Here is a 19273-nt window from a genome sequence, read left to right on the forward strand (position 1 = left end):
CCGGCAAGGGTCTCCCTTCCAGGTGGATTAATTTTGCAAGTCCTGTCTAATGTAAGGACCCACCCCACTTTGCATCTTAAGAAGACAGAACTCTTGGAATAATTCTTCCAACAGGAATCCTTTATTAAGAGAAAATGGTTGCAGGCGTTCTAGACAGGATTTGGGGTCCAAGCTCTCCCATTCAAGGTTTTAAGGGGTTTCCCAGTAGCCCCACCCAATCCCCCCCCTACTTCCAGCAACAGTCTCAGGCATTACATTTCCCACCCCTTTTCCTTACTGCCGGCTGGATGGAGACTTCAGAGAAAACTACATGAAAGGTAATAGCCCGCGTTGTTATGATTAGGCCTTTTTGGTGCTATCCACATTCAATCCCTTTGAAGTTGTACTGAAGGAAGTGAGGGCCATAAAGTCCCTTTGTTCACCCCCTTCCCTTCCTTGTATGACAGAATCCAAAGAAGGCAGAAATGGGGTTTTCTATAATTGATAACTAGAGATGAAATATAATTGGATTCTGACAGGTTCACCATCACTACTATAGAGTAACCCAAAAAAAATTAAAATACTTACAGAAGCAGTCCTCAAGCCCAGGCAGCTGCAGATTCTCCATGCAGCACCAAAAAAGCAAAAGCAAACTGGTGCTGGCTCAGCTCATTTGGCCATGTGACTAGGGGAAAAAAAAGAACACCTTTCCGGCTTCAGGAAATTGCATTCGTAACCGACCTGGTTTCTGCAGCAATAACTGAATCCAAGTCACATGGCTACAGAGGCCTCTTTTTTCTTGCAATTTTGAATTTCTAATGTAAATACTCTTTCTGAATAAATTCATTTTTGTGAAAATTCGCTAAGTTAATGTTCGTACCTGGGGATTACCTGTATTTGTGTGTCTTTTTCAAATTATAATACTCCCCAGAAATGTTTTTAAAAAGATCAACAGAACCAGCCAGTACTAATTGGTTTAATATAAACAGACTGTTATGAGAGACAGAATTAAAAAGAGATCTTCATAAGTTGCAGAAGTGCATAGAAATAAAATTACTTCAAGATTTTTGTGTGTGTGCTCAGTTATTGCCTCCATTATCCCTATATACAGGAGAGTAAAAGTGGCTTCAGCAGTGTATTATATTCTCAACCACAACTGTGTCAGGTGTAAGATATGTGAACACTATATTGACAGAACTGAAAAAGGGGAAATTGTGACTAGTCTACAATTTGCCGCTGCTGCAGTTGGGTCATGTCATCGTGATCCAGGTACCTATCTTGCAATTACACTAAAGTAAGTTGCAGTCACACGATAACCATTTGCAACCTTCCCTACCAACTTCTCAGAAGAAAAGTCAACGAAGAAGTTGGTAGGCAACAATTCTCTCTCATAAGTCATTCCCACTGCTTTTTCTCCCAGCCTCCCCCTATAAATCTCTAAGAAATATACTCTGTAGTACCCCCGTCTCCAGAGCCCACCTGTTGTCATTGCTCCCCAGCTCCCCATTCCCACGTTCTTTACCTCCCACTTCTTCCCGCTTAATAATCCATGCAGGCATGGGGTTACAACTGCGACAAGGAATGCCAGGCCTTTAGTTATTAAATGGCATTGTGCCTTATGGTAGCACAAAACCTGACATGCTATCACTAAACATGATATTGTGTTTTATAACCACACTCCTAATTGCCATTGAAAACAATATCAAACGGAATCAATGACAAAAATAATGTGACACTGATCCCTGGTCTTTCTCTTGGTATCAACCCAAATTAATGAAAGGGTTTTCTTCCACAGATATTATGTGTCTGCCCAGCATTAGTGTTAAATCCAGGAATATCTATTCTTAGACTGATGCAAGCCTATTCAGAAATCCAATAAATCCATAACAAACAATTTATTTTCTCCAAATGTTGCTACAGTTTATTCTACTAGATCCAAATTTGCAGGAAGCAGAAATATTGCCAATGTCATGGGTACTAGTGCTAGTGGGCTCCAAACCCATGAACTTTTGCAAAGCCTCAAGTATATATTAAGTAAGAAAAACAATATGCATTTTTTCAGCATGATGCAGAGCATTTCCCAGTATTCAAGTAGTATGTACCAACACCTTCTTTTGACTGTTTCACAGTCAGCATAGGCCTATAATCTACAGAATAGGATTCCAGACCCCAGTAATTAGATCCACTCCTAATCCTCATTGGAACTTCCAAAAACAGATTGGAATACTTCTGCCAAGCGAACTGATGCTATATTGGATGGATCAAAGCAGTCCCTAAGAACTGTGACAGGTTTGTTAGCTTAATTAAATCTGTAGCTAAAAGAAACATTCCCAGAGGCCACCATAAAGATTATGTCTCTGGATGGAGTGAGAAGATAAGTCACTTGTGCAATGAGTTGAACAGGACAGTAATCTGAAGAAAGCAATTGAATTGCCAATGTCTCTGGAGAGAGCTAGAAAAAAGAAATAATCCAAGATTGTAGAAAATCTAAACTTTATCCCTCTGATGGGAAAACCTGGTTCCTCATCCAAAATTTGGACTCATCATCTGTACCATCCAGAAAACCAGGGCATTTTTTTTTTGTCATAGAACGCCCAGTTCCAGCACCTTTTTTGGATGGAATCTTGTAGGGTAGGCAAGGCAGGTTGTATGACATGTGTGAGTTCCGGCACCTTTTTTTTTTTAAAACAAAAAAAGCACTGTAGAAAACATTCTACCATTAGTGTGGAATCCATAGCTAACCATATTATTTCTACTTCAAGGACAACAAGACATAAAAAATTCACCAGACAAATTAGATTTCAACTTAGATTACTGAGGCAGGACCTTCCACTACATGCCTTATACTCACACTCATTTACACCAGAAGTGTAGAGGGGACTGGATTCTTTACAAAAAGAAAAAAAAAGAAAAGCTACAGGATTAAACACTGTCTTGCCTTCTTTTTAGTTCCATACTATACTCAGGATGACTGTCTCCTATATTCAAGAAGACCAAAAATATTGCAATTTTGAAATCAGGGAAGGATCCTAAAGCTCCCAAAAGTTACAGGGCAATTTCTTTTCTATGTGTCACCTAAAAACTTTTTAAAAGACTTGTGTTAAACAGAACAACCTTAGCAATAGAATCTGTAATCTTAGTTGAACAAGATGGATTTTACCCCAAACACGATTGTAGTGATCAAGTCCTTGGATTAACTTTCTACCTGGAGAATGGATTCCAAAGGAAAAGGAAAAAAATCTGTTTTTCTTGACCTCTCAGCAGCCTATGATGATGATGAGACAAGGACTTCTCAAAGTAATAAATATTTGTACTTTGTATTAACATCATTGCCTAGATGGAAAGCAGGTTGAGTAACAGATTATTACAATTTTTCATAGAATTCAATAGAAGCAGATATCATAAGTTGAATAATGGACTTCCACAAAGATCAGTGCTATCCTCTGCTCTTTTTACATCCATGATCTGCCTTAAATTGTTTCTCGGAAATTCATTTATGCCAATGATATCAATCTCATAATCCAAAGAATCAACTTCAATGATGCAGAAGGCATCCTCTCTCAACATCTCCAAAAATTGGATGACCACCTAACAAAAACAGAAGCAGCCACATTCCACTTTAGCAAAAGGTACATAAATTACCAGCCTTCAGTGAAGTTCTAGAACTGTATTTTACAATACAATAATTCCCTGAAATACCTTGGGGTAACACTGGACAGATCACTAACCTTCTAGCAACACCTGGAAAAAACAGCTGCAAAATTGAAAAGTCGCAACTATTTACTGAACAGACTGGCTGGAACATCCTGGAGTGCTGATGCTAACCTCTTAGGCTTTGGTTTATTCCATAGCAATGTCCAGCTAGACAATGCATATCATCTCTGGCACATTGCATCCCACTTCTGTGCACTAGTTATTTGTACTTAGCAATATTATATTGCCCCACATTATAAGACAACAAACTCTCATTTGGTTATGGCCAAGGATGCTGAGGCCCTCCCTATTCATTAGGACAATGCACAGTATATCACAACATTGAAATCCCGTAGACCAGCTTGGAAAACAACTATTCACTTAACATCTACCCAGTTTAACTCAGAGAATGTCTGGATACGGGAATAGTCCAAGGTAGCTTTTTGGGCTTGACCATTAATAATCCCTCTACTAAATCACTTGGTTTTGACCTGTCTTGCTTTGTCTGGTTGAAATTGAACAGAATTAGGTGTAATACTGTTGGAAATGCTTCAGTCCTATATCAATGGGAATGAAAAGATTTCCTTTGTTGCAATTACAAACTATTTGATTTGCAAACTATTAAACATATTGTGTAAGATTGCTCATAACATGCATTCTCTTGTTTCCTAGAAGATCTGCATGAAGCAATGCCAGAGGCAATCGCCCAGAGCAGTGCTGGCGAACCTTTTAGAGACCGAGTGCGCAAACCGCAACCCAAAACCCATTTATTTATCGCTGTGTGCCAGGTGGGCATAGCCCACTGGGTGGGCGTGGCCTCGGTGGTCACAGCCAACTGGGTGGGCATGGCCACCATGGGTATGGCCACGTTGATGGTGTTTGTGGGAAGGGATGCTTGTGGGGGCTGGGCAGGGTTGGGGGAGATCCAGGAGGTCTCTGGCAGGTGGGGTGGTGGACCGGAGACTCGTCCTGTGGGGTGAGGAGAGGAGAGGCAGGGCGGGTGTGCCAACTGCCGCGGGGCAAGGCAAGTCAATGCAGGGGCTGGAGCAGCTGCTGCCTGACATCATCAGCCCTCACACACACACACACAGAGGCCAGTGAGCATATGGGGGCTGCCGGTGTCCGTTAGCAGCCACAGCCTCCTGCATCATGGCAGCCCTATCGGCGTAAGAGGAGATGGCCCCGGGATGGCCAGAAAGGAACCCTCACCTGGTGCGGGTCCTGTTTACAGGGTGGCTCTGACGGGGGCAGCAGCAGCTGCTGCTCTGACCGGTCAGCCCTGCAAGAAAGCAGAAGGGGCAGCTGGTATGCGAATCTGCTGCGTCGGGTTGCTAGTGAGCAGCCGAGGCAGCTCCAGACCCCTGGCTGCTCCTCCACCTCCTCCTGCTTCCCTGCATGGCTGATCGGTCAGAGCAACAGCAGAAGCCACCCCCATCAGATCTGTCGAGTGGATGCCGGGCAAGGGCTTCCTCCCCCACATAAATCAGAGAGAAGTAAAACCTCTCTTATTACTGCTTAGCTCACAACCATAATAAAAAAAAACCTTTTTCCCTGAGAATTTTTTTCCTAGCAGTCAGGCAGAAGAGCGGAGCCCCAAGGCAAGTGTCCCAGAGCCATTTCCGCCCGCATCTTTCTCATTCTCAATTCTCTTGCCCACAAGTTGTCTGCACCTCCCAATTGCTCTACACTTTTCAGCTCAGGGAGTGAGATTCATCCCCTGCGCCTCAGAGCCCCGCTCTTCTGCCTGGTGCTGGCAGCTCCATTATCCGCAGCGGCCAGAACAAGAGGCGGGTCACAGCAGCCCATTAATCTTTTTGCTGCATAAGTGCCCAGGGGCTTGCTATTTCCCCCCCTCCACCCAAAAATCTAGGTCGAGATGCAAATCCAGCTCATGTGCCTTTGCTCAGGAGGAGCAACTTATTGCAACTTATTATGGTTGTGAACTAAGCCGTAATAAGAGAGGTTTTATTTCTCGCTGATTTATGGGGGAGAGGAAGCCCTTGTCCGGCTAGCCACTCGATGGATCTGATGGGGGTGGCTTCTGCTGCTGCTCTGACTGTTCAGCCATGCAGGGAAGCAGGAGGAGGTGGAGGGGCAGCAAGGGGTATGGAGCCACCTCGGCTGCTCACTAGCAGCCCGTCGAGGCAGCAGATTCGCACACCAGCTGCCCCTTCTGCTTCCCTGCAGGGCTGACTGATCAGAGCAGCAGCAGAAGCCACCCTGTCAGATCTGTCAAGTGGATGTGCCCAGGCCAGGCAAAGGCTTTCTTCTGGCTATCCCAGAATGATTTCCGCCCATGCCGATGAGGCTCTGTGGCCAGTCCGCCATTATGCAAGACAGCCAGCATGCTGTGGCTGCTGACAGACACCGTCGGCCCCCATGTGCTTGCTGCCTTCTGTCTGTGGGGGCCGATACTGTCAGGCATCAGCTCTGGAAACGAAGCTCTGCCGACCATCCTTGTGCTAGCGGCGGCAGGATCTGGCATGTGGGCACCTTTGCCGCTGCTGCCGCACATTGTCCCACGTGTGCGTCCAGATGGGGAGGGCGTCTGCCACAGCTCACTTCCCCCGCCACTGCCCCCACCAGCGCCAGGATGGTCGGCACAGCTTTCCTTCCAGATCTGCGGCCGGCCAGACTTGGCGATGCAGGGATCACCGCCGCTGCCTCCTGCTTCTCTGTGTGATTGGCCAGTCAAGGGGCGCAGACCAGCAGCCACCACCCTTGTCAGAGCCACCCTGTAGACAGGACCCGCACCAGGTGAGGGCTTCTTTCCAGCCGTCCGGGGGCCATCTCCTCTCACACCGATGGGGCTACACTGCGGAAGGGAGATGGCGGCTCTGATTTCACTCACTCTCACGCCAAAACTGCTCCTTTTATACGTTTCCTCATCCCACCCAGCTCTTGCAGCTATTTCCGGACTGCGCATGTGTGGAGAGGGGAGCCCAGAAATGGCGTGCGTGCTCATAGGGATGGCTCTGCATGCTGCCTGTGGCACGCGTGCCATAGGTTCGCCACTACTGGCCTAGAGAACTGAACTGGACATCCAGTTACGAGGCCACCCTCATAGAAGTTTTGCTTATAATTATATGGACTATGTATATATGTTTACTTTTCTTCTGTCATATTCTCATTATATGCTAAATAATAATAATTGTTTCACAGTAATTAACAGTGAAGTATAGCGAGGGAAAAAATTATTTGATCCCTTACTGATTTTGTACATTTGTCCACCGACAAAGAAATGATCAATCTATAATTTTAATGGTAGGTTTATTTTAACAGTGAGAGACAGAATAACAACAAAAAATCCAGAAAAACGCATTTCAAAAAAGTTATGATTTGCATTTTAATGAATGAAATAGGTATTTGACCCCTGCAAAACATGACTTAGCAAAACATTTAGATGTTTATTGGCAAACTACAGGCCTGTACATGTGCTTTCTTGAGCAGGAGGAACTTGTGGGCGCTGCAGGATTTCAGTCCTTCATGGTGTAGTGTGTTTTTGCCAATTGTTTTCTTGGTGACTATGTCCCAGCTGTCTTGAGATCATTGACAAGATCCTCCCATGTAGTTCTGAGCTGATTCTTCACTGTTTCTCATGATCACTGAAACTTCACGAGGTGAGATCTTGCATGGAGCCCCAGACTGAAGGAGATTGACAGTTATTTTGTTTCTTCAATTTGTGAATAATTGCACCAATTGTTGTCACCTTCTCACCAAGCTGCTTGATGATAATCTTGTAACCCATTTCAGCCTTGTGTAAGTCTACAATCTTGTCCCTGACATCCTTGGACAGCTCTTTGGTCTTGGCCATACAGAGAGTTTGGAATCTGATTGACTGATTGCTTCTGTGGACAAGTGTCTTTTATACAGGTAACAAGCTGAGATTAGGGAGTGCTTAAAGGGAGTGCTCCTATTCTCATCTCATTACCTGTATAAAGGACATCTGGGAACCAGAAATCTTGCTGATAGGGGATCAAATACTTATCTCACTCATTAAAATACAAATCAATTTATAACTTTTTTGAAATGCATTTTTTCTGGATTTTTTATTGTTATTCTGTCTCTCACTCTTAAAATAAACCTACTATTAAAATTATAGAGTGATCATTTCTTTGTTAGTGGGCAGACGTACAAAATCAGCAAGGAATCAAGTTAATTTTTTCCTTCACTGTAGCATCTCCAATGATTAGCACCAAGTCTTCAAAAGGTTATTGCTCTTAGCCGTATCAAAAATCACTGAGAAATCCAGAGTATCAACAAGTTGTATTCTCCATTTCTCTCCCACTACATTCTTCTTTAGAAAACCAAAATACTTCCATGCCAATCTAGGTATGAACTGAAAGATCCAGCTAATTTGTTTCTCCTAGGAGTTTCAGGATCAGCAACATTATTGCTTTCTCCACTCATGCAATTAAATATGGAATATTGGATTTAATATCCTATGGGTTAAAACACTGAGGAAGGTACTTGGATAAGCAATGAAATATTTCAAACCTAAAAAGAAGCCCAGCTGCCATGATTCAACTTTCAGGATCCTATCAGTTGTTAAAATTAAGTAACAAAACATTTCAGTAACATCACTTTTTCTATAAATGAAGTACAAGTTTTATTTACTCAGAATTCTCAACAAGATTTTTATGAAGATTGTGTGGTCAGGGTTTTAGAATCATCAGTGATTATAGAAAATCACAGCAATAGCATAACATCCTAACTCCAATTCTGTATGCAACTCAAATTTTGTATTTAAAAGCTAGATTTTTACAATGAAGATTTTATTTTTAAACTAGTTAAAAAATACTGATGAAGAAAAAAGATTAATCAAAAATATTATGCAATAATTATTTTTCAATCCAGTAAAATACATTTACTTAAATGAAAAAAATCTAGGAAAATAAAACATTCTAAAATATTTCTCTCTCTCTCTCTCTAAATAACACTGTAATATTTGCCTGACTGACATCCAAGAACCAAACTTGCCAATAAAAATGCTGCAATTCATTTTGGGACAATAAAATCTCTTTGGGAAAAAAAAAAACAACAAGCTGAACTCCTAAGAGGGACATTCTGAAGTACAAGAAAGAACATCAAGATGTTGTCTTGATTTGCTACACTGCAGAATTCAATATAGTACTCATTCACCTCAGCAACATATTTGTATTACTTATTCTCACACAGGCTACCTTTACACTGAAAAGCATATCCAATAAATTTGCCCAGTTTCCTCTTTAATGGCCATTTGCTTGCTTGCTCTGAACAGTAAGTTCTTTTATTGTGGACGTGTCAAAAGATATAATTAAAAACAATCCTATTTCAGTTGAACATTTCAAGTAACTGAAAATGCATAAGCAAAAAAAGAAATGGAGGAATGCAAAGGGTTTGTTTTATTTTAAATATGTAAATGCATGTTTATAATGACATTATATTTAAAGTGATTTCCAACATCAAGAAGATAATAAATAAACTGCAGGAAAATCAGTTGAAGTTATAAAAGTAGTAGAAGCAGCAATAAAACAGTAGCTATCACTGATTAATTTAAAGGTGGTACAATCTAAAACAGGGATCCCCAACCCCTGGTCCATGGACTGGTACCAGGCCACAGCATGCCAGCAACCGGTCCATACAAACAAGCAAAGCCCCATGAGATGCAGGCAACAAACAAAACCACGCCCTCTCTGGCACGCAGAAAAACCTCTCTCCACATAACCAGTCCCTGATGCCCAAAAGATTGGGGACCTCTGATCTAAAATGTCAGCTAAATTATAAAATTAGTGTTGACACCCAAACTTCCCATGTCACTCACTACCTAATTTTTGAATGCAAAGCCACAGAAACAAATCTCTATGTAAAGAGAAATATTTAATTCTGGACTACTTCATTAAAAAAGTAGAATAAACTATTTGAGGGAAATAGAGAGGGGACATTGAATGTATTGAGTTGAGATATTTATATATGCTTGTAAGGACCCACCCCACTTTGCATCTTAAGAAGACAGAACTCTTGGAATAATTCTTCCAACAGGAATCCTTTATTAAGAGAAAATGGTTGCAGGCATGCTAGACAGGACTTGGGGTCCAAGCTCTCCCATTCAAGGTTTTAAGGGGTTCCCCAGTAGTCCCACCCAATCAACCCCCCTTCCAGTGATAGTTTCAAGTATCACAATTCCACTCCCTTTCTTCTTTCTTCCATCTGGATGGAGACTTCAGATAACTACATGAAAGGCAATTACTCTCCTTTGGTATGCTAACACTTCGAGGTTACAATAAACACACATTCAGCATTTAGCTCTTTGAAGTGTAAAGAAGGAAGTGAGGGCCATAAAGCCCCTTTGTTCTCCCCCTTCTCTCCCTCTTATGGCAGAATCCAGAGAAGGCAGAATTGGGAGTTTCTATATTTGATAATTTAAAGATGAAATATAATTGGATTCTGACATCCGGCCCCTCTTAACAATAAGAGAAATCCACCTGAAAGAAAACACAAGTATAAAATTTAGTCAGGCTTGTTAGGATACTCTGTGTGAAACTTCTTCAATAGCTTCGGGGCTCTGACATGACGTTTATGGACCCACTCATTTTGTGAGGGAGGGAGGTGTTTCCAGGCAACTAGGTACTGAGTTGCTCCATGATATCTCCTAGAGTCAAGGACTTCCTTTATTTCGAAGTGTTGTTCACCCTCCACCATGATTGGAGGTGGTGGGGGGGGGGATTTTTGGCCGTAGAGGTGACTGATGCTCTCTTTTCAGCAAGCTGCAATGAAAAATTGGGTGTATTTGCCTGAGATTTTTGGGTAATTCTAATTCTACTGTTACTGGATTTATGATTCTTTTAATTGGAAAAGGTCCTATGTATTTTGGTCCAAGTTTTTTACAGGGCTGTAGGGACTTTAGGTATTTTGTAGATAAGTACACCATCTCTCCTATAATGAATGGTGTAGGCTCAACCCTTTTTTTATCGGCTTGTGTTTTGTAAGCCTGCCTAGCTTCATCTAGTGCTTTTCTGACTATTGGCCAGGTGTTTTGTAATTTTTCCATCCATTCTTTCAGCGAGGGGATCGTTGGTTCGTTTGGGGTTAATTCTGGCATGGGGTTGAAACTTTGACCGGTGGCTATTTGAAAAGGAGTGTAACCTGTGCTGGAGTGGACTGCATTATTGTAGGCAACTTCTGCAAAGGGGAGTAAGTCCGCCCACTCGGTCTGCTGGAAACTAAGAAAACATCTTAAATATTGCTTAAGTACGGAGTTCATTTTTTCAGCCCCCCCATTTCCTTGAGGGTGGTGGCTAGATGTCAGTCCCTGAGTGGTTCCTAAGAGGGATAAAAATTCCTTCCAAAATGCAGACGTAAATTGCACCCCCCTGTCAGAGATGATGCGTTGGGGTGCCCCATGCAATCTGTAAATGTGTTGGATGAAAAGTTTTGCTAAGGCTTTTGCAGTGGGAATCTTTTGGCAAGGGATAAAGTGCACCTGTTTGGAAAACAAGTCCGTGACCGTCCAGACCACAGTATTCCCATTGCTTTCTGGCAATTCCACTATAAAATCCATGGCTATTTCTCTCCAGGGGGCTGAGGGACTTGCCACTGTTTGCAATAGTCCTGGCACTTTCCCTTGCAACCTCTTTGCCGTGGCACATTTTGGACAACTGGCTATATAACTTTCAATGTCCTTTTTCATGGATGGCCACCAAAATTGCCGTTTAATTAAATGTAAAGTTTTTACAAATCCAAAATGCCCTGCTGATTTTGTGTCATGGCAAAGGTGCATGAAAGTTACTCTTTGAGTTGTTGGTATATATAACTTTTCCCCTACCCAAGGCAACCCGTCTCTCATTGTGCACACATTTTTGTTTTTCTGGAACCATTCATCTGTTTCCAAACTTTTTCTGAATTCAATCCCAGTTTGGCTGTCCAGTTGTGGTTTTATTTTGGCTTGGGTTCTTGTGGTTACTGGTGCTGCCAGTTGTGACTCTGCCATTATTGGTCTAGAGTCTGTGGTTCGTGCGCTGTTATATTGGGGCATGCGAGATAGAGCATCTGCCAGGAAGTTCTTTCTTCCTGGTAAATGTTTGAGTTTAAATTGGAATTGGTGAAAATGCTGGGACCAGCGGGCTTGTTTGGGATTGAGTTTCCTGGAAGTTTTCAGGGCTTCTAAATTTTTGTGATCAGTCCACACCTGGAAGGGGATTTTGTTGCCTTCCAGGAACTGTCGCCACGTGAGTAATGCCCAACGTATCCCATAAGCCTCCTTCTCCCATACGGGCCAGCGCTGTTCTGTTTCCGTGAGTTTCTTGGATGTATATGCACAGGGTTGCAATACTGCATCATCATTTTCTTGTAATAGCACAGCCCCCACTGCCACATCACTTGCATCTGCCTGTATTACGAAGGGCTTGTCCATGTCTGGGTGCCTTAGTATTGGTTCGGCAGAAAAAAGTCTCTTTAGTCTCTCAAACGCTGCTTGGCACTCCATTGTCCATGTTAGTGGCTGGCTAGGTTTTACTAAGGATGCTCCCTTCGTTTTTAGTAAGTTAGTGAGGGGCAAGGCTATCTGGGCAAATGAGGGGATGAATTGGCGGTAAAAGTTTGCAAAGCCCAGGAAACTTTGTAGTTGCTTTCTTGTGCGGGGTGGTGCCCAATTTAGTACTGCTTTGACCTTCTCTGGGTCCATTTCAATGCCCTGTGGGGATATGCGATAGCCTAGGTAGTCTATCCTTTCCTGGTGGAATTCGCATTTTGAGAGTTTGGCATATAGGTGAGCGGCTCGCAGCTTCTTTAAAACCGCTCTGACAAGTTTGACGTGTTCTTCTTTTGTTTCGGTAAAGATAAGAATGTCGTCCAAGTAAACAAGGACCCCCTTAAACAGGTGCTCCCTTAGAACGTCATTGATTAATTGCATAAAGACTGCAGGGCCCCCTTGTAATCCAAATGGCAAGACTTTGAATTGATAGCACCCCATGGGGCAGTTAAATGCAGTCTTCCATTCGTCCCCTTCCTTGATTCTCACTCGATAGTAAGCTTCCCTTAAGTCTAGTTTAGAAAAAATTTTCCCTTTCGATAGGTGTGACAGCATGTCTTTCATGAGGGGCAGCGGGTATAGGTTGCTTTCACTGATTGTATTCAGGGCCCTATAATCCACGCATAAACGTAAAGAGCCATCCTTCTTCTCTCTAAAAAGGACCGGGGCAGCCACTTTAGGCTTGGCTGGCTCAATGAAACCTCTCTCCAGGTTTTTTTTTATAAATCTTTCCATTTCCTCCTTCTCCTTTGGGCTCATGGAGTATAATCTGGGCTTCGGGAGTTTTGCCCCAGGCTTGAATTCAATGGTACAGTCTGTGGGTCGGTGGGGGGGAAGCTCATTCGCCCTCTCCTCACTGAAGACTTCAGCAAGGTCCCTATATTCCTCTGGTATTTCTGTTAATCTTTTTTCCTCTCCTATGGATGCTTTTTCTATTCTTGATTCTGGTAGCCTCCCTTGGGGTTTTAAGTCCATAGGGTCCCCCTTCGGGAATTTGATTTCTGTCGTCCTCCAATTTACCCAGGGGTTCCATTTTTTCAACCATTCCATCCCTAGAATCATTGGGCATTCCATACCTGGGGTCACCACAAACGTTAAGTCCTCTTCATGGATGCCCAGGGAGAGATGTATTGGCAAAGTGGCTAGGGTAGCTGGCACCCCCCCTGCTATGGATCCATCTAGCTGGCCAAATGAGATTGGTTGTTCCAGTCTCCTGGATGGGATGCCCAGATTCCCCACTGGTGTTGGGCTAATGAGGCAGCGGGTACAGCCAGAGTCTATTAAGGCTTTCACTTTCACAGCTTCGGGCATGGGGGGGATTAATATAGTCACTGTTTTGAAGATGGGTGTGATGCATCCACTTACCAGGGGTTCGCCCTCCGAGCTGTCATCTGAGGCATCCACCGGCCCTGTGGTGTAGGCTGGAGTCCTTTCCCCTTGGTGAGCAGAGGTGGGGTTTCTGCAATTTCCATCATTCTCATGGCCGTTTCTTTTGGCTTAGCTGAATACTTTCCGGGTTTGTTGATTGGGGATCTGTCTGGGTTGTGCTGGGGGGCCTTTGAGCGGCATTCTACAGCTCGATGCCCTTCTCTTCCGCATTTGAAACATCCCATTTGCTTCTTGGCTGTATCCGATGATTTCACCGGTTGGTGTGTCAGCTCAGGCGGGGGGCGGCTCCATTGTTTTCCTCGGCGGTGCCTCTTCAATATGTTGATCTCTGCTTCCTCTGCCAAGACGTACCATTCCTCAAGTCGATGTGGGTCTCCTCGGGGCAGGCAAGCATCATATAGATCATAGTTTAGTCCGTCTTTGAAACGGCCAAGGAGGATGTCTTCTGGCCAATTCAGTTTGCTGGCAATGGCTCGGAATTCTTGTGTATACTCAGCCACTGGGCGTTTTCCCTGCCTCATCGTTGTTATTCTTTCACGGGCTTTGCGATCAGCCAGGGGGTCTTCAAATCGTCTTCTCAAAGAGGACATGAAACGGTTGAAGTTACTGAGTTCTGGGGCATTGGAGTCATGCAAGTTCACTACCCAATCCGCAGCTGGTCCATCCAGGGCAGATTGCACGATCCGGATGCGGGCTTTGTCGCTGGGAATATCCTGCCCATATTCCTCCATGTAGCTGAGGACTTGGGTTAGGAAAAAACCCAAGCGTGTTGGCTCCCCTTTGAATTTCACTTCCAACGGTGGACGTCTTGGAATGGATCGGTGCCTCTGTTGTGGGTGGTAGTGCCTTCCGTCCAGATTGCCATCTGTGGTCCGGTAGGGGGTGGGAGCTCCTGGATCAGTAGATGTCCCTGGGGTTGCAGGTTCCATGTCCCCCTCGGTGTCTCTCCCTTTGCGGCTCCAGGAACTGGGGCGGCCGTAGGGTTCAGTATTCTCCTCTCCTAGGGAGCTGAGAGTTCTTTTCATCAGGTCAATAGCTTTCTCTAGGATCCAGTCTGAGTACGGTGCCCAGCTTCCTCCCTCTTCACTTGCGTGCAGGGATTTCTCCATCTCCTGCTTCCATTCTGGTTGCTTGGTCCCCCGTCTCAGGGTCACCTTTCTTGATTCCTTTCCCCACTCACTTTTCTTTCCAACACCCATCGACCAGCGAGGCTTGTGGTCCTGTGTCTCCACCACTTCTTCTCCTGAGGAATCTGGCCTCTCGGATCCCAACATCTGGCAAGGTTCCAACTGGGTCAGCAGCTCTCTTTCCAGGGAGTTTTCCCCCTCTCTTGCTCCATTGTCTGACATGGTAAATTTTTGCAAAATCCCCCGGCAAGGGTCTTCCTTCCAGGTGGATTAATTTTGCAAGTCCTGTCTAATGTAAGGACCCACCCCACTTTGCATCTTAAGAAGACAGAACTCTTGGAATAATTCTTCCAACAGGAATCCTTTATTAAGAGAAAATGGTTGCAGGCATGCTAGACAGGACTTGGGGTCCAAGCTCTCCCATTCAAGGTTTTAAGGGGTTCCCCAGTAGTCCCACCCAATCAACCCCCCTTCCAGTGATAGTTTCAAGTATCACAATTCCACTCCATTTCTTCTTTCTTCCGTCTGGATGGAGACTTCAGATAACTACATGAAAGGCAATTACTCTCCTTTGGTATGCTAACACTTCGAGGTTACAATAAACACACATTCAGCATTTAGCTCTTTGAAGTGTAAAGAAGGAAGTGAGGGCCATAAAGCCCCTTTGTTCTCCCCCTTCTCTCCCTCTTATGGCAGAATCCAGAGAAGGCAGAATTGGGAGTTTCTATATTTGATAATTTAAAGATGAAATATAATTGGATTCTGACATCGCTTTTATTTTTGAATGTTTGATTACCCAAACACCACGGTGTGTCCTGAGTACTTTCTCTTAAGAATTAAAAAACCAGTAAAATGTGCTACAAAAAAAAAGTAGCATAAAAGAACAGAGCCATTTATTTCCTTATAGTTGAAAGTGAGCCCTTTGGACTGTGCCAGAACAATGAAAATTTAAAAATTTGCTTTCAGTTCAGAAATAAAATTCACAAGCTGGCATATTTTAGGACTTTTTTTCCCATTTATAAAAATCTTCATTTTCCATTAAAAAATGAAACAATGAATTATATACTTTGGTAACTTTCTTGCATAGGGTCAATACCTGTGAATATAGGATGCTTTCTATCAAATTAAATGTTTGCTTCATAGAATCCTTTTCATTTCACTGAGTAGTGATGTTTGGACATTTTCAACAATGGATTCAATAAATTAGATCCTCAATGGGGTGCTTCCTCTGATACTCTTTAACCTATTTATACTAGTCCATCCAATATTACAATAATAAATTGCAATCTGAGATGCTAGAAAACCACAATATTAAGATGTTCCCCATGCTTAGGGGAAGAAATCCTGTCATATAGGGCACTTAAAATACATCTTCTAGATGTATCTTAAAAGTGAGTTGTCTATTTCAGGACTCATGCATAAATGCTAGTTTCAAAGATGGCATCACTTTCTTATTCCTCTCTCCCATTTTTTTAATTTGCTGATTGGCTATGATTAAATCCTTATTCTCTCTGTCAATCCATGAAACCGGTAAGTAGTTATAAGCAGCAGGCAAGCAGCATTGGTGACAAGAGATGGTCCTGGATTTCTTTGCTTCTCACTTACTCAAAATGAAGTACTATTGTTCTTTCCCTGCTTTGTTCATCAAGACCAGCTACGTTGTGCCCCAGTTCTAATCCTTCTACAAAAAAGGAGACTAATGTACTTCTTCTCTTCCTCCTCTCTACTTGCTGTATTAAAGTATGCAGGTCCTATTCAGTAAATACAGAGCTGCAATCTTTTTCGCCTTCCAAACATAACATTTATTATATACAGTATGCTATAGCTGGCTAAGCTTTTGGAGCTGAATTTTTTCTGCAACTCCTCAAGGCAAAAGGCAGCAGAAAGATTTTCTCTGCTTCCTTGCTTCTATACCTCTACTCTTCAACCTGAACTCAAGCTAAGCATTTTAAAAGGGATAGAGATTGGACAGCAGGAGTTTAGTTTTTATACCTAATTGGGGGGAGGGAAAGGTTAAAAAGTCCATCCCTATGAAGTTTTTGTCTGTTTATTGAAGAAGTATGACTTTCTAGGGCAGGGAGGGGGTTAAAGCAAGGGAAAGGTTTTGGGAAGCTTTCTGGGGGAGAGAGGAGGTTAAAGCAAGGGAAAGCGTGTCCTGAAGCTGCTGCTTTGCATACAAGGATTGGCTTCCTAAAACCTTGCAAGAACCAGGAGAGGCTTGTAATTTCTCTCTAGCCAGGAGATCAGTGGCCAGCTGATAGAACTGAAATATTGAAACATTGAGAAGTCCTCACTGGCACTACATTCACATGGAGAGACGTAAGCAGTGGGATACCACAAGGTTCCACCTTAGGCCCAGTATTCTTCAATATCTTCATAAATGACTTAGATGAGGGAATTGAAGGGGAACTCATCAAATTTGCAGATGACACCGAACTGACAGGAGTAGCCAACACCCCAGAAGGCAAACTCAGGATCCAAGAAGATCTTGACAAACTTGAACAATGGGCCATCCCCAACAAAATGAGTTTCAATGTGAGAAAAGCAAAGTCTTACATTTAGGCAGAAAAAAAACCAAAGGAACAAATACAGATTGGGCAAGACCTGGTTTAAAAACAGTAATTGTGAGAGGGACCTTGGAGTCCTAGTGGACAATCACTTGACTATGAGCCAGCAGTGTGTAGCAGCAACCAAAAAAGCTAGTACAATCCTGGGTTGTATAAACAGAGGCATAGAATCAAGATCACACAAAGTATTATTACTGCTTTATAAAACCCTAATAAGACCATACCTCGAATACTGCAGCCAATTTTGGTCACCTTATCACAAAAAAGATGTTGAGAGTTTGGAAAGAATTCAGAGAAGAGCTACTAAGATGATCAAAGGCCTGGAGACTAAAACATATGAAGAATGGTTATGGGACTTGCGTTTGGCTAGTCTAAAGAAAAGAAGAAATAGGGGAGACATGATAGCAGTGTTCCAGTAACTGAGGGGCTGCCAGAAGGCGGAGGGGGCCAGGTTGTTCACTAAAGCACCAGAGGGAAGGACGAGAAACAATGGTTGGAAACTGATCAAAGAGAGAAGCAACCTGGAATTAAGGAGAAACTTCTTAAGAATGAGGACAATCAACCAGTGGAACAGCTTACCCCCAGAAATCGTGGGCGCTCCATTACTGGAGATTTTCAAGAAGAGACTGGACATTCACCAGTCTGAGATGGTATAAGTTCTCCTGCTTAAGCAGGGGGCTGGACTAGAAAACCTCCAAGGTCTCTCCCAGGTCTATATTCTATATTCTATTCTAATCTATTCTATTCTATTCTATTCTATTCTATTCTATTCTATTCTATTCTATTCTATTCTATTCTATTCTATTCTATTCTATTCTATTCTATATTGGCCTAGTGTGATTGGACACAAAAGGAATTTGTCTCTGGTACATAAGCTCTCAGTGTGCATACAAACAACCAAGTAAGTTATAGATCAAAAATCATAAGAAACCATCATAATTCATAAGATACAAACAAGTAATAAATGATAAGATACCAATATGAGAAGGTAGTAGAAAAGAGAAGAAAATGAGAAAGATAAGAAGGATAATAGCAATACAGCCCTACTATATAGGTAAATATCTTTAGGCTTAAGACAATGCTGTTTAACAGAGTAATTTTGGGGAAGAAAACTTTCTTTGTATCTATTTGTTTTGGTATGCAGTGCCCTATAGAGGCAACCTGAAGGGAGAAGTTGAAAAGGTTTATGTCCAGGATGTGAAAGCTCTGAAAGGCTAGGGAACTAGTCCGTTTTTTGTCCCAGAAAGTAAGGGAATTTTGGCAGTAGGAAGGGTGGGAGCAAAATTAGGAAAGCAGGTCTACCCAGCATTTTTCTTCACCAGTTTTTATCTCTGGCAAAATAGTTAGCTGTGTGGCAAGTCAGAGAGTGGGGAACATGGGTATCTCAGGGAGGTAGAGGCCTTGGAAGGCCTGAGGCGGGTGGGCTTGTGCCTAAACTAGGTCTCCAGGATGTCCCCAACAGCCAAGCTACACTTAACAATACATGCCTTAATAAATGCACTGGGGAGAGCAGGGATAGGTAGTCATTACTTGAGGCAATTCCACCTAAATATACAAGGTCCATTACGGTCGTAACTCGAGGACTATCTGTAATAAATCTCCATACATAATGCTCCCTCCTATTTTTGCCCCACAACAATAACGCTCTGAGGTAACTGGCTGAGAATGACTGGGCTTGTTACCCAGTGAGTTCTGTGGGTGAGGGTAGAATACAAACTGTGGAAGCACAAATGTAAGGAAGCAAGACAATATAGCCAAAGTTAAATCGTATCTATATGCATAATTTCTCTTGTATTTAAACAGAAGAACACCTTTTTTGGTCTAAGGAATGCCTCTATCTGAGTAAATTTGGGGGTGTGAACTTCAAAACGTGACGTACAATGGCAACTAGGGTTGGAATTTCCATTGTTAAATGATTTGGTCATAAAGTTGCATCCACATAATTTAGCAACAGCAATGTCTGCAGTCCTGGTTGCTGTTATTAATCAAAAGCTATAGTTGTTTGGCGA

At 42.9% G+C, this 19273-nt stretch overlaps 1 protein-coding gene across 5 annotated transcripts in view; it reads right to left on the minus strand.

Annotated features, from left to right (window-relative positions):
• LOC120297278 (zona pellucida binding protein) overlaps window positions 1-19273 on the minus strand; it is a 101573-nt gene that overhangs the window by 41503 nt on the left and 40797 nt on the right. The gene's annotated exons all lie outside the window — the stretch shown is intronic.

This window comes from Crotalus tigris, unplaced genomic scaffold, assembly GCF_016545835.1.
Source record: "Crotalus tigris isolate CLP2741 ecotype Arizona unplaced genomic scaffold, ASM1654583v1 scf7180000023612.410070, whole genome shotgun sequence".
Lineage (NCBI taxonomy): Eukaryota > Metazoa > Chordata > Lepidosauria > Squamata > Viperidae > Crotalus > Crotalus tigris.